Source organism: Schistocerca americana, chromosome 3 (genome assembly GCF_021461395.2).
Source record: "Schistocerca americana isolate TAMUIC-IGC-003095 chromosome 3, iqSchAmer2.1, whole genome shotgun sequence".
Taxonomy (NCBI): domain Eukaryota; kingdom Metazoa; phylum Arthropoda; class Insecta; order Orthoptera; family Acrididae; genus Schistocerca; species Schistocerca americana.
In genome coordinates this window covers 90,273,303-90,294,788 of record NC_060121.1, presented here as the reverse complement: position 1 = coordinate 90,294,788, position 21,486 = coordinate 90,273,303, and positions in this window count along the sequence as shown.

The window sequence follows — 21,486 nt, the reverse complement described above, 5'->3', positions numbered from 1 at the left end:
GAACCAACACAAAAATTTAGACTGGGGTCATGCTGACCCCAGTGGTACTCTGTGCAGAGCCCATGAATAAATTTTAATATGTTGTAAATGGCAAACTGAACAATATATAATTGCGTACAAGCAACTTAGAGAAACAAAGTCATAAATTTTGAAAATAATCATTTTGAAAACAAGGGAGATGTATGTTAGAAATGTGCTTATCAGGTCATATTGACACCAGTGGTACTAAGAGGAGAAAGGGACTTTAAAAATTTCAATGCAGTTGTTGGAGATTAAATTTTTTCTATTGTACAGTAACAAAAATTCACACTTTTTGTGCCATTTTTTGTTTATAAATTTAACAATGTACAGGGTTTTGGAAAAAGTCTTTGTTAATTTACACATAATGGACCATGCAGAATTTCCTGAAAATTAGAACTGAAATTGTTTTGTAGATCCTGAGAAAACGGGTAATTTATATGAAAAAATAAAACTTTTTGGAATTGAGCGACAAAGTTTGGATTAATATAATAGAGGGAAACATTCCACGTGGGAAAAAAAAAAATATATATATATATATATATATATATATATATATATATATATATATATAAGTTTGTAGTTTGGATTACTTTCTTAGTGCATTCCAGGTCCACAGTCTGGATTATCTTCATCTTCTGCAAACTTCTCCAGCAGCTTTCTCATTGTCCTCTTCCTGTTTACCCTGGCTTGTATTTCTATGCTATAAACAACCCTTTCAGCAGCCCGAAGATGTTCCCTGTCAAAAGCAAGCGTCTTACATATCCTGTTGAAATTTATCTTCATTCCCGTACCTAGGAACACTTTGCACCTTACAACATTGCCATCATTGAAAGTAGCAACAGCATCATACAAGCCAAAATGAAGTGTTTCTATTTCAGCAAACACAGTCCTGGGGATTCTTGACCATGTAACACTATTTACATTTTCATTTGGGTTTTTCCATGAACACACTTTTTCAACAGTTGATGTGCTCCTAAGTCTCTGAAAATTGGTTTCATTACCTCCACTGCCACATCAGGCAGACTATGTTTATGGGTGTACTCTTCATCAACAATCCATTGTTGTACTTGCACTAGCTGCTTTTTCCTTTGGGATACAAGTAATGATGGGGATTTTCATTGCTTGAAAAAGTATGAAAGGAAAGAGCCCAAACAGTGTCCATTTCATCAACACTGTGTGTGTTTTGCCTAATAGCCCTTCCATAATAGTTTTGTATTTTTCAATTACACTGTCAGTTAACCTTCCCTTCCCATCCAATCCTTTACCTTCCCTGAGTATTTGTTTTTTGTATGAAGCTTTCAGTCACCAAAGTCTTGATCCCATTTGTTTCCGCATCTGTCCAATACACTCAAATTCCTGCACTACTTCATCATCACATAGGAATTTAGTCCTTGAATATGTCTGAAACTCTTAGCATCACTGCCACCAAGGTAATTCACATATCACACACAACAGAACATTGAAATAGACTAGCAACATTAGCCACTTCCATTCCTCCACAACTGTCACAACATATATCTGTGCAATTATTTCATGTATACATCTATTTTTTGTGGGCATCTACAATATTTAGATATTACTGCTACATGTAAAGCTCTCTCTTGTATTAATACTGGTGGCAGATACTACAGGATGAAGAGATTTGTGTCCCTGTTTATCCCAGGTACCACAGAATTCTACAGTCAAGTCTCCATTACCACTGTTTTCTATTACTGCTTCTTCTACAGCTTTCTTCATAGATTCTATATAGGCATCTTCTACTATAAATCTATTTACGTTTGTAAACTTGGTTGGGGTATTTGGAAGATTCATGAGGTTACAGAAAACTGAGTGCAGTCCTTAAGGGTGCTACTGCAGGTGCAAAGTATAGGTACAAGCTCTTTCAGGTGCAGGATGGTGTCAGAAAATTTAATACAGTACATCTATTCTGTGACTCCACATGAAGGCCCAAGAAGTTATTCATTCACTGAATGGGCAAAGTCAGGTTATATTTGAGAGGGGGTTTGGACCAGTCTGGCTTGCTAGTATTCCTCAACCCTTCAATGTTTACATGGTTGTTTAAATCTTAAATCTGGTGTTCAAACTGTTTCATATATTTTAAACAATTACTGCAAAATATAGTCTGCTAATAAAGTCCCAAGTTTTCTGATAGCTCAGTAATACCCAGTCACAAGAAAATTGTGTCACAAGACAAATGTCAAAAGCTGTTACATTAGTACAGAAAAGAAAGAGATATTTGAAAGCACCCACAGTGTCATATCCCTTGGATGGCACCGTTTTTGCTGGTGAAGTCTGAAACTTATGATGAGAAGGGTGCAGTTACAACAAAATTGGCATGGAGAACTGTGTTACCAGAGAATCTTCAAGAGGTGCTTATTACCTACTGCCTAAGGATGGAGTCTCTTTTCTGTGAGTGAACAAGAAGAGATATTAGCTAGATGGCTTATCAGCTGTCTATTAGCAACAGTATCCACAATCATTTTGGTAGGGCTGGGATTGCACAAAAGGTCTGACTGAGACTATATTTTAGGAGACACAAAAATATTTTATCATAGCAGAATCCAATTGGCACATCACAGGCTAGATTCTCTAGATTCAACTGAAAAATAGTGTGAAAATTCTTCAGTGTATGTGGAAACAGTTTATCGCTCATTCAAAGCAAAATCTCTGCCTCATAAGTTGCATGGGAAAGTCAAATAGGAGCTCTCACAGTGATACAAGGAGGCTCATTCATAACAGTCATTCTGTGCTTGAGACCTGGCGGTTCCTTCATTCCTCCAATCATGTAGCTTCCTGAAGAACAACATGAAAGAGCAGTAAATGAAATTAGCAACATGTGGGTCTTTACCCGCATGTTGTTCCTCTTGTTGGGTACAGAGCAACCTTGATGCAGTGGTTTGAACATCTCATTTTCAAAACCTATTCCCCCCTTCCATGAACCATGGACCTTCCCGTTGGTGGGGAAGCTTGCGTGCCTCAGCAATACAGATAGCTGCACCGTAGGTGCAACCACAATGGAGGGGTATCTGTTGAGAGGCCAGACAAACATGTGGTTCCTGAAGAGGGGCAGCAGCCGTTTCAGTAGTTGCAGGGGCAACAGTCTGCATGATTGACTGATCTGACCTTGTAACACTAACCAAAATGGAATTGCTGTTCTGGTACTGTGAACGGCTGAAAGCAAGGTGAAACTACAGCCATAATATTTCCTGAGGGCATGCAGCTTTACTGTATGATTAAATGATGATGGCGTCCTCTTGGGTAAAATATTCTGGAGGTAAAATAGTCCCCCATTTGGATCTCCAGGCGGGGACTACTCAAGAGGACGTTGTTATCAGGAGAAAGAAAACTGGCATTCTATGGATCGGAGCGTGGAATGTCAGATCCCTTAATCGGACAGGTAGGTTACAAAATTTAAAAAGGGAACTGCCTACTACAGTAGTGCAAGTTTATATGCCACCTAGCTCTGCAGATGATGAAGAAATTGATGAAATGTATGATGAGATAAATGAAATTATTCAGGTAGTGAAGGGAGATGAAAATTTAATAGTCATGGGTGACTGGAATTCAAGAGTAGGAAAAGGGAGGGAAGGGAACATAGTAGGTGAATATGGATTGGAGCTAAGAAATGAAAGAGGAAGGTGCCTGGTAGAGCATAACTTAATCATAGCTAACACTTGGTTTAAGAATCATGAAAGAAGGTTGTATACATGAAAGAACCCTGGAGATACTAAAAGGTATCAGATAGATTATATAATGGTAAGAGAGAGATTTAGGAACCAGGTTTTAAATTGTAAGACATTTCCAGGGACAGATGTGGACTCTGACCACAATCTACTGGTTATGAACTGTAGATTAAAACTGAAGAAACTGCAAAAAGGTAGGAATTTAAGGAGATAGTACCTGGATAAAATGAAAGAACCAGAGGTTGTACAGAGTATCAAGGAGAGTATAAGGGAACAATTGACAGCAATGGGGGAAAGGAATACAGTAGAAGAAGAATGGGTAGCTTTGAGGGATGAAATAGTGAAGGCAGCATAGGATCAAATAGGTAAAAAGACGAGGGCTAGTAGAAACCCTTGGGTAACAGAAGAAATTTTGAATTTAATTGATGAAAGGAGAAAATATAAAAATGCAGTAAATGAAGCAGGCAAAAAGGAATACAAACGTCTCACAAATGATATTGGCAGGAAGTGCAAAATGGCTAAGCAGGGATGGCTAGAGGACAAAGGTAAGGATGTAGAGGCTTATCTCACTAGGGGTAAGATAGATACTGCCTACAGGAAAATTAAAGAGACCTTTCGAGAAAGGAGACCCACTTGCATGAATATCAAGAGCTTTGATGGAAACCCAGTTCTAAGCAAAGAAGGGAAAGCAGAAAGGTAGAAGGAGCATATAGAGGGTCTATACAAGGGCGATGTTCTTAAGGACAATATTATGGAAGTGGAAGAGGGTGTGGATGAAGATGAAATGGGAGATATGATACTGCGTGAAGAGTTTGACAGAGCACTGAAAGACTTGAGTCGAAACAAGGCCCCCGGAGTAGACTACATTCCATTAGAACTACTAACAGCCTTGGGAGAGCCAGTCCAGACAAAACTCTACCACCTGGTGAGCAAGATGTATGAGCCAGGCAAAATACCCTCAGATTTCAAGAAGAATATAATAATTAAAATCCCAAAGAAAGCAGGTGTTGACAGATGTGAAAATTACTGAACTATCAGTTTAATAAGTCACAGCTGCAAAATACTAATGCAAATTCTTTACAGACAAATGGAAAAACTTATAAAAGCCGACCTTGGGGAAGGTCAGTTAGGATTCCATAGAAATGTTGGAACACATGAGGCAATACTGACCCTTTGACTTATCGTAGAAGAAAGATTAAGGAAAGGCAAACTTACGTTTCTAGCATTTGTAGACTTAGAGAAAGCTTTTGACAGTGTCAATTGGAATACTCTCTTTCAAATTGTGAAGGTGGCAGGGGTAAAATACAGGGAGTGAAAGGCTATTAACAATTTGTACAGAAGCCAGATGGCAGTTATAAGAGTCGAGGGGTATGAAAGGGAAGCAGTGGTTGGAAAGGGAGTGAGACAGGGTTGTAGCCTCTCTCCGATGTTATTCAATCTGTATATTGAGCAAGCAATAAAGGAAATAAAAGAAAAGTTCAGAGTAGATATTAAAATCCATGGAGAAGAAAGAAAAACTTTGAGGTTTGTCGATGATATTGTAATTCTGTCAGAGACAGCAAAGGACTTGGAAGAGCAGTTGAACGGAATGGACAGTGTCTCGAAAGGTTGGTATAAGATGAACACCAACAAAAACAAAATGAGGATAATGGAATTAGTCGAATTAAGTCAGGTGATGCTGAATGAATTTGTTGTGACTTGGCAAGACAGCCAAGCCACTATGACAGGTAGCCGAAAGGCACGCGTTTAATCTCACGCAGGCTGGTGTGAGGTCTGGAACAGTTAAAGGAGTTGAGACTAGTAAAAAAAGGTACGTAGCTTCTGGAATACTTAACTTTAATCCATAATTGGTGAACATCGGTCTGACGGTACATTCATCACAAGAGAAATAGCAATTGATAATGGCGCCTTGCTATGTCATAGCAAATGACGTAGCTGAAGGCTATGCTAACTATCGTCTCGGCAAATGAGAGCGTAATTTGTCAGTGAACAATCGCTAGCAAAGTCAGCTGTACAACTGGGGCGAGTGCTAGGAAATCTCTCTAGACCTGCCGTGTGGTGGCGCTTGGTCTGAAATCACTGATAGTGGCGACACGCGGGTCTATACTAACGAACCGCGGCCGATTTAAAGGCTACCATCTAGCAAGTGTGGTGTCTGGCGGTGACACCACAAAATTAGATTAGGAAATGAGACACTTAAAGTAGTAAAGGAGGTTTGCTATTTGGGGAGCAAAATAACTGATGATGGTCGAAGTAAAAGGATATAAAATGTAGAATGGCAATGGCAAGGAAAGTGTTTCTGGAGAAGAAAAATTTGTTAACATCGAGTACAGATTTAAATGTCAGGAAGTCGTTTCTGAAAGTATTTGTATGGAGTGTAGCCATGTATGGAGGTGAAATGTGGATGATAAATTGTTTAGACAGGAAGAGAATTGAAGCTTTCGGAATGTGGTGCTACAGAGGCATGCTGAAGTATAGATGGGTAGGTAACATAACTAATGAGGAGGTATTGAATAGAATTGGAGAGAAGAGGAGCTTGTGGCACAACTTGACTAGAAGGAGGGATCGGTTGGTAGGACATGTTCTGAGACATTGAGGGATCACAAATTTAGTATTGGAGGGCAGTGTAGAGGGTAAAAATTGTAGAGGGAGACCAAGAGATGAATACACTAAGCAGATTCAGAAGGATGTAGGCTGCAGTAGGTACTGGGAGATTAAGAACCTTGCACAGGATAGAGTAGCCTGGAGAGCTTCATCAAACCAGTCTCAGGGCTGAAGACCACAACCACAACAACATCCGAGTATGAAGTCTTCTGCATTTCTCACCTCAGATGGCCATTACAATCACACCTACAACACTCAGGTAGTTGAACTGGCTGGGAGTCATCATGTATGTTTAGTTAGCCTCCTTTCTCACTGCACTGATAACATCAAATGTTTATGAGACTGCCAAAGACCGACTATCGTGAAGAGATCTGGCAATGACTTGAAGCACACAACAGTACTCTAGGATCAACTAACATTGCAGAATTCTTTTGTCAATCCTATATGAAAATTTCTGACTGGTGAAACTGCTATCAATGTGTTCAGCATTACAGTCATTTTGCTGTCCAACAGAAATGTTTTCAGCAATCTTGACTTCATTGCTGCAAATGATGGAAGTCTTGGGAATAGATAATCTACCCAATGTCCTTTTGAGCAAGAAAATCAGGAGCAGCTAGGTGACGGTTGAACTAAAGCAGGTTAGTAGAATTTGTTAATTCTCTATTGCAACAAGGCTTTGATTTGCTTTTTGACAAGGCTCAAAACAATATGCAACTTCATAAGTAAACAAAGTATTTTCTTTCTGCCAGGTTGGTCTGCTGTCCTGGTTAGTTGGAGTCCATTGACATATCACCTATAATACACAGTAAGAAGGTGTTGAATTGCATCAATCTGTACCAGAAATGATCAAGACAAAGAAGATCTCAAAGGAGCTTGAATGGAGGGAAGAGTTGCAACTTCACTATGTCTGAATCACTGGAGTCAGTAGTTTGGCAGATTCCACTGATGAGGTGGTCAGAATGCATTCTGAAGTAGCAAGTGGAGACACAGAATGCATGTTTTGTGGCGCAAAATTTTCCTGGGTACAGTGCCAAATGTGAACACATGGGGAAAGTTCTGGTTGTGATAAATATCACAATATCTGAGATTTTTTGGTCTCAGAAAACAATCATCATTTTTCAGTTTTCTAGAAGTTATTTATAGCAGAATTAAAAGAAGTAAGTAAATTTGTGAAGTGATTGAAACAAACAAATTTAAAATAAATTATGTTAAAACCCTCATTTATTAATATATGCAGAGTTATATCCACAAAACAAAAATTTTCCATAATTGCCTCCTTTCCCCTGCACGTAAGATATCACTCTTTTCTATAAATTGGTTTCATATTTACTGAAGTTGGGAAAATTTTCCGTCATTTACACTTAACTTTCTATGTTGAGTGCACCTTTCTGACTCCATCACGCTTTGATTGTTCATTAAATGTGAATGGTAATTAACAATTAACAACAGACATATTTTACACAAGCATTTGTCACAGTTCAAAGTGCATCTGCCATAGTGTTCAAATATGTGGACTGGATCACTTCTTGACAATCCTAAACAAGTGATCTCACTGAGGTGCTACCTCATACGTATTCCACAAGCAACCGCATGATGCATGCCAGGAATACACTAAACCCCTAGTAATCATTTCCTTTCCTGTTCCAGTGGCAAATGGAGTGAGAAAGAGAAGAGTGTCTGTATGCCTCTGCAAGAGCCCTAATGTCTCTTATCATTTCTTCACGCTGATTATGTGAAACATAGGTCTACGTTGGCTGTAGCAGAATGATTCCGCTGTCCGCTTACTGAAGCACGTGTGTTGCTCTTGCATCTTGATAGGTAACAAATCCATCAGTGTGCTTCTAAATTGCTTCATAGTCTTCCTTTAACCTGTGCTGGTCAGGACCCCAAATGCTAACAGCAGTCAAGAATAATCTACACGCAATCTCCTTTATTGATGAACTACATTTCCTAAAATTCTCCCAATGAACCCAAATCAGACTTCCTATTCTGTATTAGTTTACTTACGTGCTCATTCTATTTCATGTTGCATTGCAATATCATGCCTAGTACTTAATGGACATGTATTATAACATTTCTCTAACTAATTGTAATAATGGGGTTGATCATAGTTACTCTTTATCTTCTGCAGTCATGGTCCTCAGAACATTTACCGTCACTGTAAAACAACTACTGGACAGTTGATTTAGTTTAACCTTGCATTAAGTTTTAGTTTTTTTATTATACTTTCAAAACAAAATTAAAGTATAATTACAAAGGCAAACAATACTTACAATACAAGAGCAGCTACATGCTCACTGCTCAAAAACCAAAACCAGACTGAGACCCCTTTCAAACATGGCAGTTAATATTTATACTTTCCTAAAAATTGTGAACAATCCTCAGCATTGTTTAAAATTATTATTGCATTAATTAACAATTAAAACTCTCATCCTAAAACAAATGACATATTTTAATGGTTACCCAGAGTCTGATATAGAGATTAGAATTCACTCGTGTGTTTAATATATAAGTTGAAGCAAGTATAAACACTTAGGTATCAAATGTTAACAATACACTTGTTATATTTACTAATTACAGAAGGTTCATGTCATGTAAAATGTTACTACCATTTAACGGACTTCTACACATAAGTGTAATTAAGATTCCATAATTATTTTCTTTGTAACCTTTTCACAAGTACATATTTCCATACACTTCTATGTCAGAAACTACTGTTTATGGTTAAAATTTACATGTTTTTACTAGTTTTGATTGGACTGTTACATTTCAACAAGCCCCAAAAGGATTTGCGTAACTGAAAGTTGAACAAAACTCTCTCTGACAAATCTGCGTAACAGTCCTCATTTTACAATCAATTGGATGAACAAGCGATATGTGAAAAATTTGTACAACCAAATATGTAACATTGTCATACATTATTTTGTATCAGATTCAACTATATTAATTAATAACACAAAGAAAGAACAAGTTAATTCACGGAATTTGTCTGCAGCATGTATTACAATATCAAAATGAGGATCTATCTCAATCAGATAATTACATATTGGAAGGTAGCTGAATTGGTCTTGTTTCCATATATTTATGCCTGTCATTAGGTCCTCTAGGTTCTCCTGAGTGCAATGGAGACACTGGTGTTTATAGCTCTTTCTCAATACTGACGATACTTTGTGGAATGAGAGTTACTATCGGATACTACAATACTCAAAATCCATATTAGTTTGTGTCTAACCACCTCCTATCTTTGGCAAGTACACCATGTATTTGACCATAATATAACAAAGCGTTCAGTCTCCTCTATGTGCAATGAAGAGCAATGTGAATTACACTGTAGATCTCTGCTCGTCGGAAGTTCGTCGTTGCAAAAACCTGAAATGTGGCTCATACTCCACTCCTTATGACAATCATATATATTGTGTAAGTTATTGTTTTGAATAGAATAGTTCAATTCAGTAAAATTCCAACTGTTTATACTTAAACATTTCCTGCCTTATAACTCATAATGCAGTTTAAACTTGTTCTTTGATAACATATCACTAATTTTTTAAAGTGCTACAGCACAGGTCTCTGCAATTTATGTTGACACTTACAGATAGTATTGAATAACAAATATATTATTATAATATAGTACAAGTAAATTCTTAGAGCATAGTTCCCCAGCAGTTAAAATAATTCAGTCTACATATGTAGCATAAAATGTCTGACCAATGTCCATCTTTCCATTTTTTCATTTGTCAAGACACTTCCAACACCACTTTACAAGCATTCAGACAATAAGAAGCAGAATGATACATAAGAGTGCAGTTACATATAACTCTGAGTGACAATGTAAGTGACTAATACATCATATTGGTTGTGTTTTATAAGTAATTGAAACAGCACCAACAATTATGTGGTTGGGCCTTATATACAGGTATGTGTTCACAACTTGGGTGTGAATACACAATAAATGATTCATAAATGATTGGTAGATCATGACAATTACGTGATTGAACTTTATATATTGCTAATTGGTTTATAAGTGTCAGATACGTCATGACAATAATATGAATAGGTTTTATACCTTGGTAAGTTGGTTTGAGCATAATATATTGTTAACTTGGTACATAAGTGACAGATACATCATGACAGTTATATAGTTGAGCATTATATATATATATCCTATAAAACAGACTTAAGTCATTTAATAGGGTGACAGGGTAAATGAGATGAGTCTCAGCAACAGAGATATATACATGTGGATAAAGACAAGAACAACTTGGTACTCAAATGACAAGTAATAAATTAAATAGAAGATTTGGATGCTAGTATATAGCAAAGTAAATACATAAGTAAATGTTAATGATTTGGGTGACAGCATACAACAAAACCAGACATAAATAAATAATATAGTATGACAGAGCATGGTTACATCAAATAATTCAGAAATGCTAGCTTGTTCCCCAGATCCACCTATAGAATAGGTTTCAGCCGTTTATTGAAGCTGACACAGTAAATTAGAAGGGTCTCAGCAATAGAGACATATGCATGTGGACAGAGGGAAGGATAGCTTGGTACTCTAATGAGAAGTAAGAAATGAAATAGAAGATTCGGAGTGTTGGAGATCTGTCATCTTTTCTTCTTCAACTCCAAAGACAGGAAACCCCCCAACCCCCATACCCAGGACTCCCACTGTTCCAGTACTTCACTGTGGCGCCGGAGGGAGAAGAGTGTTTGGCATTTCCTGCAGAATGGACTTTCCACAGCTTAACCTTTCCAGTCCCTGAAAATTAACCCCAACACTCCCTATTGACTGATCAGCGAAGGGTGAACAACTAGCATTCTGCAGGAAAAAGTAAATGAAGTATATAATGCTGTATTGGTTAACCCAAGTAACAAGTGCTAGATCCTACCAGCAGTCCCTCTAGTATCTGTGTTTGATCGAACATAAACAATTACATAAACAAATGATATTGAAACCTGTGTCATATGTGAGACATATACATGAAAATTACTAAAGTGGGGTACAGAATTACTGTGTTCCTCTGATATCTATTGCTGTTCAAAGATAAATTATTACATAAACATGAAAAAATAGAAATAAGGTTGCCAAATGCATCAAATTGCACATACCTCATATCAAAAAACTAAACAAAGTCAATTGCCTCATTGGGCAGATCATCCAAGTGTTACAATGTTCACATTATGTGCAGCACTTTCATATGCATGAATATATTTGCTAAAGTGTGACAATGACAATAGAAATTCTTTTTTGTTACATTTTCAAAATTAAACAAGAGGCAGGTCTGAGACATGAAATTAAAGTTACTGGAATCTCAGCCAAGTGATATATATGCCATGACATTTGGAAAACTGACTTCTAGAAGTCTTACATTAAGTTCAAGCACATGTTTACTGTGTTTATAATGTTACAAAATTTTATGCAAGCCAAAGACAAAAGATATATATAAGTTTTTTAAATGGTAGTACTTATAAATAAGCAGTCATTAGCAGAGTGATAGGATCAATTGTAGTTATGATGTTGCTGTTAATAATTGTTAAAGTAGGCTATATGCCACAAGAAAGCAGTTTATTAAAAATACAATGAATAATTACAGAGAATTAGGTTGCATGTGACAGCACATCATAGTATATGGCAGTACATCAGTAGTTCTAATTTTGTGCATGTAAGTTGTAGAATAGTTATAGTAAGTGCATTTCTTTTGGAAAGTAAAGATCATTGATAATAAGTGATTACTGAGAATAGTATATCATTGTATTAAGTAGAGGCAAAAAATATTACAAGCAGCACTGCATATGAATAAACACTCAAAGTTTGTAATTACATTGACAATAGGTGTTTATAAAGGAATATATTGCATGTAACAGTATATCACTGTATTGAGTCTAGACAGACCACATTAAATAGATGATTATAGTATGCATCGTATCATGTATAGGTAGTTGTCAGGCAATTTACAAGAACCAGTAATTGTTAGCCTTTCAGACACATATTTTCATGGACAAATTATGTCAGTTTTCAACTGTTGAAATGCACATAGACATAATGACTGTACCACTTGTAGGAGCAAACGTCCTCATCTCTTTACAAGTCAAACTCCTATTTAAGAACAACTGAGCCAACATGTACATTTCAGGTCAGGAAAACACAAGGACAGATAAAGGGATTTGCCACCAACAACTGTCAAAGGCACCTTCTTCTTGCAGCTTGAAAGTCATCATCCCAAATTTTTCAGCATCTTCTTGTGGAGACTGAGAGCCACCATGGTCACATACTACTGTAGAATCAGATTTACATTGGCAAATTAAGTACTAGCTAGTTACTTCCAGAACACATACTCCTCAACAACTAGTTGACAGATTTCTTGTTGGTCATCATCACATTATACATGATGTAGCAACATCAGATCAGACAGTAATTAAAACTGGGAACAGATAAGGCAACTTCCAACATAGGTTAAGGCCAAGGGCAAAGTTCTAGTGGTTAAATATAAATCGGTTAATACTAGGAGTAAAATGGTTGGTTCGGCCACTCTAAAGGTATGATAAATATATATTCCATCATCAGTTACATATTAATGAATTGTCTTCAATTGAAAGTAAATGTCCGCAAGATCTATAACTATATCATGATTACGAATCCTCAATCTTTAGTTTTTCATTTGTACTCATTACACATTAATCCTTAGTGGTCATCAGAATATTTTCAATAAGATAATGGAAATTGGTTAAATTTCTCCAATAAGAATCAGATTGTAAGCTAAAATTTGTATATATTAAAAGCATTGACTTGCTGTAACATTCAGCAGTATTGAACAGTTCAGATTTGTGTAGACATTGTGACAAAGAACACCTTGTATCTATACTAAAGAGAAAGCATGGCTTGTTTGCTACATGTCTGGTATCTGTACATCATCCCTATTTTATTGTACTAGGATGGCAAAAGAATAATCAAACCATTGGTTGTCATATTTAGTCGTTTAAGTGGTAGAAAATTACATGAAAATAAAACTGTGAGAGTCTTAAATCCTGGGAATCAGAATACTTCTGTCCCAATAACTATCTCCAACATATATTTCCATTTTCTTTATGCTCCACAGATGGAGCCATTCTAGTAATTTAAACATAATAATTTCTTTTCTGATAATTGTTCCTTTTCCTGTTACACAGAAGATCTAACACATGTTAAGGACAAGATCAAGACAAAGTATTTCATACTTGATAGTAAATCAACATCTATCCAGTGACTTTCACATAATAGGTATAGTAACAGGTGAAACCAAATGAGAACACATATATAAGGCTACAAACAGTCTAACCTAATTGTAATCACATCTCAGTTGTGAAGTAATAAATTGTTGCTATAGCAGCACAGATATCTTAAGTAAACTTCACATCAACTTTAAATATTTTCTCAACTTTTCGTAAAGTCATCAACAAATTGAGATTATAACTTTATCAGCATAGTGATAATGACTATACAGACATAAGTAAATATTACATCAACTCTCCTCAAAATTCGTACTCTGGTTGTATTATTAAATCACGCATTACTAAACCTGTCCAAAGTTTGTACTCGTATTCAGATAACCAGAAAAAAGGCAGCTTGCCCAATATAAAATATGTGCACCAGTTTCTTTTGTCATCCAGTCTCTAACTATTTATCTGAATCAGAAAGTGGAAGGGGATGAGTTTGTACAGATAAGTAAGAGAGGATGTGACTTGAAAAAGAAAGAGTCACACCAGCTCAGAGCCTTGGGTTTGCCACTCCCAAATTGCAAAAAGAGCTTGCAACCTTCTGAGGAAAGGTAATTCTTATGATGTTATATGAATGATGAAGGCTGTTTTTATAATTGCAGCTGCATAACATTCCCGAGTCCAAATAATCTTTTGGACTTAGGATAAACAAGTCTAAAAGTATTTGGGTGTGGGTTTTCAACAATTTCAAATGGACCTATGTAAATATCCAAAAATTTCTTTATTTCTCTATTTAGTGCTTTAGATTTGGTGTAACTTTTTACCAAAACTAGCTCCCCAACTTTGAATTCTGTGTTTTTTATCTGTTTGTCATGCCATTTCTTTTTCATAATAATCTTTCATAGTTCTTCTATCTCCTCTCTTTCAGCTGCTGTTATACTTTTACAAGCTGGAAACTCTATAAGTTCTTTGATTATGTAAGGTCGTTTTGGGTCAAACATGACCTCATCAGGAGAGTATCCTGTGGTAGGATGTTGTAGGCTATTCATAATGTCTTCAAATTCTTTAACATAACATGACCAATATGTGTGATCTTTCTGACAGTAAGTTCTACACAATCTACCAATTTCCCTCATGTACTGTTCAGTCGGGTTGCATTTAGGTGAATAGGATGATATTAAGGTATGTCTCATGTTATGTTCTTCTACAAATTCCTTCCAAAATTTAGAGGTAAATTGGCTCCCATTGTCAGATAAAATGGCCTTAGGTGTACCCCTTTAATAAAGTCATCCTTCATAAATGTAGAAGCTATTTTCTTACTAGTTGCTTTCTTTAAAGGATAAAATTTCACATATTTAGAAAACAAATCTACAATGATGAAAATATACTGAAATCCCCCTTTAGGTCTTGGAAGTTAACCATACAAATCTATCCCTACCAAATCCAACTGTTTATGTGGTACCACATTTTGTAAAAATCCCTTGTTTTGTTACTAACTTTTGTTCTTTGACATGTATCACAGCAGGCAAGTAAGGTCCTAACTCTCCTGGACATATTATGAAAATATATACACTCTTGTATTTTTCAATGCACCACAGTGTCTGAAGCTTTCATGTGTGTACTTTATGAAAGTATTTATGTGAGAATCTGGCCAGCAAACTTTCCAGGCATCACTATCTGTGCTGTGTCTATAAAATGGAATACCTTTCAAAACCTGATATAACATTTGTACTTCCTCATGACCTTTCTTCTCTAAATAACTTTTAACAAGCTTCCAATGATCATCACCATTTTCATATATACTCAACTGATTACAGATTTTTCTAATTTCATTTCCCTATTTGACGTCTTTAAAATACATTATTTTAAACTTTCCCTCCTGACTATTATTTTGATTATCATTTCCATTCCCCACTGGCATTCTTGACAGGGCATCAGCAATGACATTTTCCTTACCCTTTATAAAATGAACTGTGACCACCTGGTAATTCTCCCATGATACAGTTTACACTCTTGTAGGTTTCTTAATGCTTTATAGTCTGTATAAACTTTGACTTCATGCCCAAGCAAATAATTTTTTATTTTTTTGAATCCCCATACAATTGCCAAAAGTTCCTTTTCAGTTATCATGTAGTTTCTCTCATGTTTTTGTAAGGTTCTGCTTGCAAATGCTATAGAATGATGTTCAATTTTCCCATTAATTTCCTACTCTTGGAATAAATGTGCCCCCAGTGAAATGGTTCAAATGGCTCTGAGCACTATCAGACTTAACATTTGAGGTCAACAGTCCCCTAGAACTTAGAACTACTTAAAGCTAACTAACCACAGGACATCAAACACAGCCATGCCCAAGGCAGGATTCGAACCTGCGACCATAGCAGTCACACGGTTCCGGACTGAAGCGCCTAGAACCGCTCGGCCACTGCAGCCGGCTACCCACAGTCCATAATCACAACTGTCTGCCATGAAACAAAATGCTAAAGATAAATCAGGTCTACGGAGGATTTCATTTTCTGCCAATCCTTTCTTAATTCTGTCAAAAGCTGTCTGCCATTCATCAGACCAATCCCACAATTCATTTTTCCTTGACAAGTTGTTCAATCATGGTGCATTAAGTGACTGTGTTTTCACATATTTTTGATAGAAGTTTACTACTCGAAAATAAGATTTTAAATCTTTTTTATTTCTAGGTTTTGGGAACTTTGCGATGGCCTCAATCTTTTCTCAATTAGGCCAAATCCCATTTTCATTCACGCAGTGGCCAAGAAGTTTTAATTCTTTCATGGCAAACTTACATTTTGCTAATTTCAAAGTCATACCCCCCTGTCTCATTTTCTCTCCAATTTCCTTTAAAATTTGAATATGTTCCTCCCAGGTCTTACTTGATACCAAAATGTCATACACATAAATAATTACCTTTTCTAAGAGTTATCTACCCAAAACAAAGTCGAATCCCCAAGTAAATTCTGCTACAGATACATTTAAACGAAATGGTACATCACAACATTGAAAATATTTCCCATTAAACAAAAATGCAGCGTATTTTCTAGAATCTCGTTCTAATTCAGTCTGATGAAATCCAAAAGTCAAGTCAAGGCTAGTCATATATTTTACATTTTCAGACTTATTTAGTAGTTCATCTATAGTTTCAGGGTGGTCAGTTTCTATCTCCAAATATTTATTCAGGTGTCTAGAGTCGAGCACTAAACGAATACCACCATCTCCTTTCGAAACTACCACTAATGGGTTATTGTAAGAACTACAACTTCTTTCTATTATTATCCACCTTTCCATTTTCTGACGTTCTCTTTCTACTACCTTTCTGTTACAGATAGGGATAGCATACGGTTTTATGAAAAACAGATCATCAACTTTCAACTTTCGACTACATTAATACCCTTTTACTCTCCTTGGTTTTACATCAAATATGTCATTATAATCCCACAAAAAATTTTCAAGCTCTCTTCTGTTTTCTGTGCATTAAGGCTTTCAGTTGCAGATACTTTTTTATACACTAGTTTACTATAATAATTAGCACTACCCTCATCAGTACCAAATTATTCCCCTTCCTCACTATAACTATCACCGTCAGGCTCTTGCATCTCTCTAATCTGACTACTTAGACCATGATCTTCCATTAAAATACTCATTTTCCCATGAATTCCACTTTTGGTTCAACAAATGTTATTTTCATGTCACCCCAGATAAAATTTACTTTAGCCTTAACAATCCACTTCATACCTAGAATCAAGTTTTCATTTACATCATAAATTACTAAGCATTCCTGTATAAATTGTACATTATTAATCTTAAATTCAAGTAAGACTTGTCTGGTAATCTACTTACTGCTTTTTCCTGTTGCCCCTTTTATCCTTATCCCTGTTACTGGAAATTCTGTGAAATTATTATCATTATTTTTGATCCTGTCTCTTAGCTTTCTCGATATTCCTGTAATTGGGCTGCCTGTATCCAGAAGACAGTTGCCTATCCAGTCATTAATCTGTACTACAATATATGGACCTCTAAATTCTTTACCCATTTCATTGATCTCATTTTCAGATAACAAATCCTCTTCTATGTTCCGAAAATTCACCCCTTTATCACAATCAATGCCTTTTATTACAGATTCTACAGATTTACTAATCATACTACCACCAGGAGACTGTTCGACATTTTTATGGCAATTTTATCATCTGAGTGCACACTTTGACAATTTTCACTTAAGACCACACACTTTTGATCACCATACTGACATTTGCTACTATAATCATTGACTACACTCAGTAATCTATCACTAATTAGATCATCTTTTCCATTTCACAAACACATTCAGACACATCATCACTAACATCAACTGGTAACATTAATCTATCAGGCACTGCTCTACTGGTTTCTATCTCATTACTCAAACACTCACCAGAAAATCCAGAATCATTCAGCATCAAATCATCAACTTTAACTTCTACATATACCATCCATCTACTTCTGCAAGTATCATCATCATCATCTTCTTCTTCTTCTTCTTCTTCTTCTTCTTCTGAATCATTCTCATTAGAAACATTATTATCACATTTAATATTACCTTCAACACCAAACTCATTTCTCTCTTCACACACTTCTTCAACAACCTCAACACTGTGACAACTCTGTTCTACCACATCCTCATTTTCCTGTTTATTATCTACTATAATTTCATCTGGAATTACTCTGTCATTCTCACTTCCACTGCCTAGCACATGAACATCAGCTTCCACACATACAGCATGAGTACCAGCATTTTCACTCATTTCACAGTTACTCAACATTCTCACTAAACCATACTCACCAGATTTGTTCTCATCACTATCAACAGCTACTACTGCATTACTACTGTTAAAGAAATTTGTCGAAGTGTTTTCTTCTAATTCAAATTCGGATTTTTTACTTTTTTGTTCATCTTTGTTTTCAGATAAAAAAATTTCCGAAAATTCCCTATCAAACTTCATTCTCTTCACTTCAGGTTGTATTCTTGGTACAAGATTCTGGTACGTTCTATTTGTTCTTCCCCTTCTGAAATTACTACAATGTACCTGATTGTAATTCCCATGTCTATTTGCCCCATTTTGCCAGGCTCCGAAAGAGGCAGGTCTCAGTTTACTGGATCATTTCTTCTGTTTTCAAAATTTTTACTATTGTTTCCCTGATTTTGCCCTCACTGCCTATTTCTTGGTTCGAAATTCCTATTCTCAGGTCTCTGCCTATCATTCCTCTCCCCATTTCTTCTGTCATCATTTCTAAATCTGCTATTGAAATGATCATTGAAAGCTCTGTTATTGTTATTCCTGTATCATCAGGTCTGTCATTACATCTGTCATTTCTCTCCCATGCTAAATCCAATCAATATCTAAGAAATTGTTCAATTGAATCATCAGGTCCATAGACAAGACTCCACTGTTACCTATTCAGCAACCTACATTTTAGAGCATCTATTTGGATCATTTCATCAAGTGATTTATCAAGATGTACTAAAGTTCTCAACTGTTGTTCACAAAAAGTTTTCATGTGTCCACTACCCGGTTTGAAATTTGGCCAATTCAAAAATTCTGACTTAATTCTAGCTTGATTAGTTTCTGACCATAATATGTTCTTGAAAGCTCATGCTACCTCATTAAAGGACATTTTGGGTTTGATTGCTTGGTTCGCCCATCTAAGAACTTTTAAAAAAATATAATTTTCAAATTATCACTCATTTTATCAGTCAAGTTGTCTTTAATCTGGTACATGAAATCAAATTGCCCTCTCCTGAAAATGTTTTTATGTTTAGATTACTCCACAATGGACTGTAACTACAGAAAGCTTTCACAGCAATGGAATCTTTGATTTCTTGAAATTTAGATTTGAACTTCAAAATTTCACCTAAACACGTGCCTACATCTTCTTTTAACTCTGCAAATTTATCGTTTGCAATTTCAGTGAAATTTTGTATATTTTAGTCTGTTTCTGTGATTTTTTTTTTTTTACAAAATCTTTGTTGAGCTTTGTTAATTGTAACATTTCAACAGTAGCAACTTTTTTGAAATTTTTTGTGGAGTCTAGTCTCTCTTCAAATTTTTGGTTTTCCTGTTTTGAGGTAACAATTTCCCCTTCTATAGCCAACACATTTTTGGTATTCTCATCTACTTTTTCCCAACACTTCTCTAAATTCTCTTTTGTCTTGCGAATCTGGGTTCCATGGTTGTCTAACTTTTTATCAATAGAATCAAGCTTCTAGTCAAAAAAAGTTTTATGTTCATCAAACGATTTTTCAATTGTCTTTTTCTGTTCTTCCATCAGCTGAACTAATCTATCCAAGGCTGATACATTAGGTTCATATCCATGAAAGAGTGTAAGTACACTACTGTGGGCACTGTCCTCTCCGATTTCATTGTCCTGATTAACAACATTACTATCAGTAATATCTACACTGTTTTCCCAGTTTCCATTAACCTCCCCATTATGATTAACTTGCCTATTGTTGTTAACCTCTCTATTATCCCCCATAATGACAATGCAGACAAAAAACAATTTCAAACAGTGAAAGTTCAAATAATTATATTGTACTTGCAGACAGTTGGTTCTCCAAGTTGCATTTTCACATAAGTACACTTTGAGTGTTACTCACTTTCTTCTCTGTCCAGTTCTCAGAAAAATGGAATATTATTTTTACAAGTGGATTAACTCTGAAACAAAATACAAGATTAGTTTACAGGTTTACACTTCATCCCAGATCCTCCACCAATTATAACATTTCTCTAACTACTCATAGTAATGGGGTTGATCATAGTTACTCTTTATCTGCTGCAGTCATGCTCCTCAGAACATTTACTGTCACTGTAAAACAACTACTGTACAGTTGATTTTGTTTAAGCTTGCATTAAGTTTCATAGTTTTTTCTTATACTTTCAAAACATAATTAAAGTGTTATTACAAAGACAAACAATACTTACAATACAAAAGGAGCAGCTACAAGCTCACTGCTCAAAAACCAAAACCAGTCAGACCCCTTGCCAACATGGCTGTTAGTGTTTATACTTTCTTAAAAATCCCGAACAATCCTCGACATTGTTTAAAATTATTATTTCATTAATTAACAATTAAAACTCTCATCCTAAAACAAATGACATATTTAATGGTTACCTAGAGTCTTATATATTAAACACATCAGTGAATTATAATCTCTACATAAGTTGAAGCAAGTATAAACACTTAGGTATCAAATGTTAACAATACACTTGTTATATTTCCTAATTACAGAAGATTCACATCATATAAAATGTTACTACCAATTAACAGATCTCTACACATTAGTGTAATTAAGACTTCATAATTATTTTCTTCATAACTTTTTCACAAGTACATATTTCCATACACCTGTACGTCAGAAACTGCTTTTTATGGTTAAAATTTACACATTTTTATTAGTTTTGATTGGACTGTTACGTTTCAGTATGATGAGGAAGCTTTTATTACTGCTGCAGAGCACTAAAGTACACCATTTCATTCTCTGAGCTGATGCAGCATCACTCTAAATATCCTCTGTGCTCTTTAGTTAAGGGGAATTGGAACACCCTATCCCAACAGTGTTAAATTCAGCAAATTGGCTTCCCTGTATTTCAGAAACCACTTTAGCCATCAACATCAAACTTATGTATGACATTAAACTGTATGTTCTGAGTCCACTGAACTACAATAATTGCATTTCAGCCATTGCTTTTGGAAATATAATTTTTTAATTACATGGTTAAAATGTTGTGTACTTTTTTGTATGTTATCCTAAATAATCATAATTATACATAACAATATGTTCTTCTTTTACTTCAGTAGACTCAGGATGTGTGTGCGTTATTATTACCTGAAAATTTGGATACTCTGCTCGAAGTGGTTTCTGAGATTTAGGGAAAAATGCAACAGAAAATGTAAATTTTCAGGAATGGCTTCTAAAGTTTCAAAAGACTGTAACTCA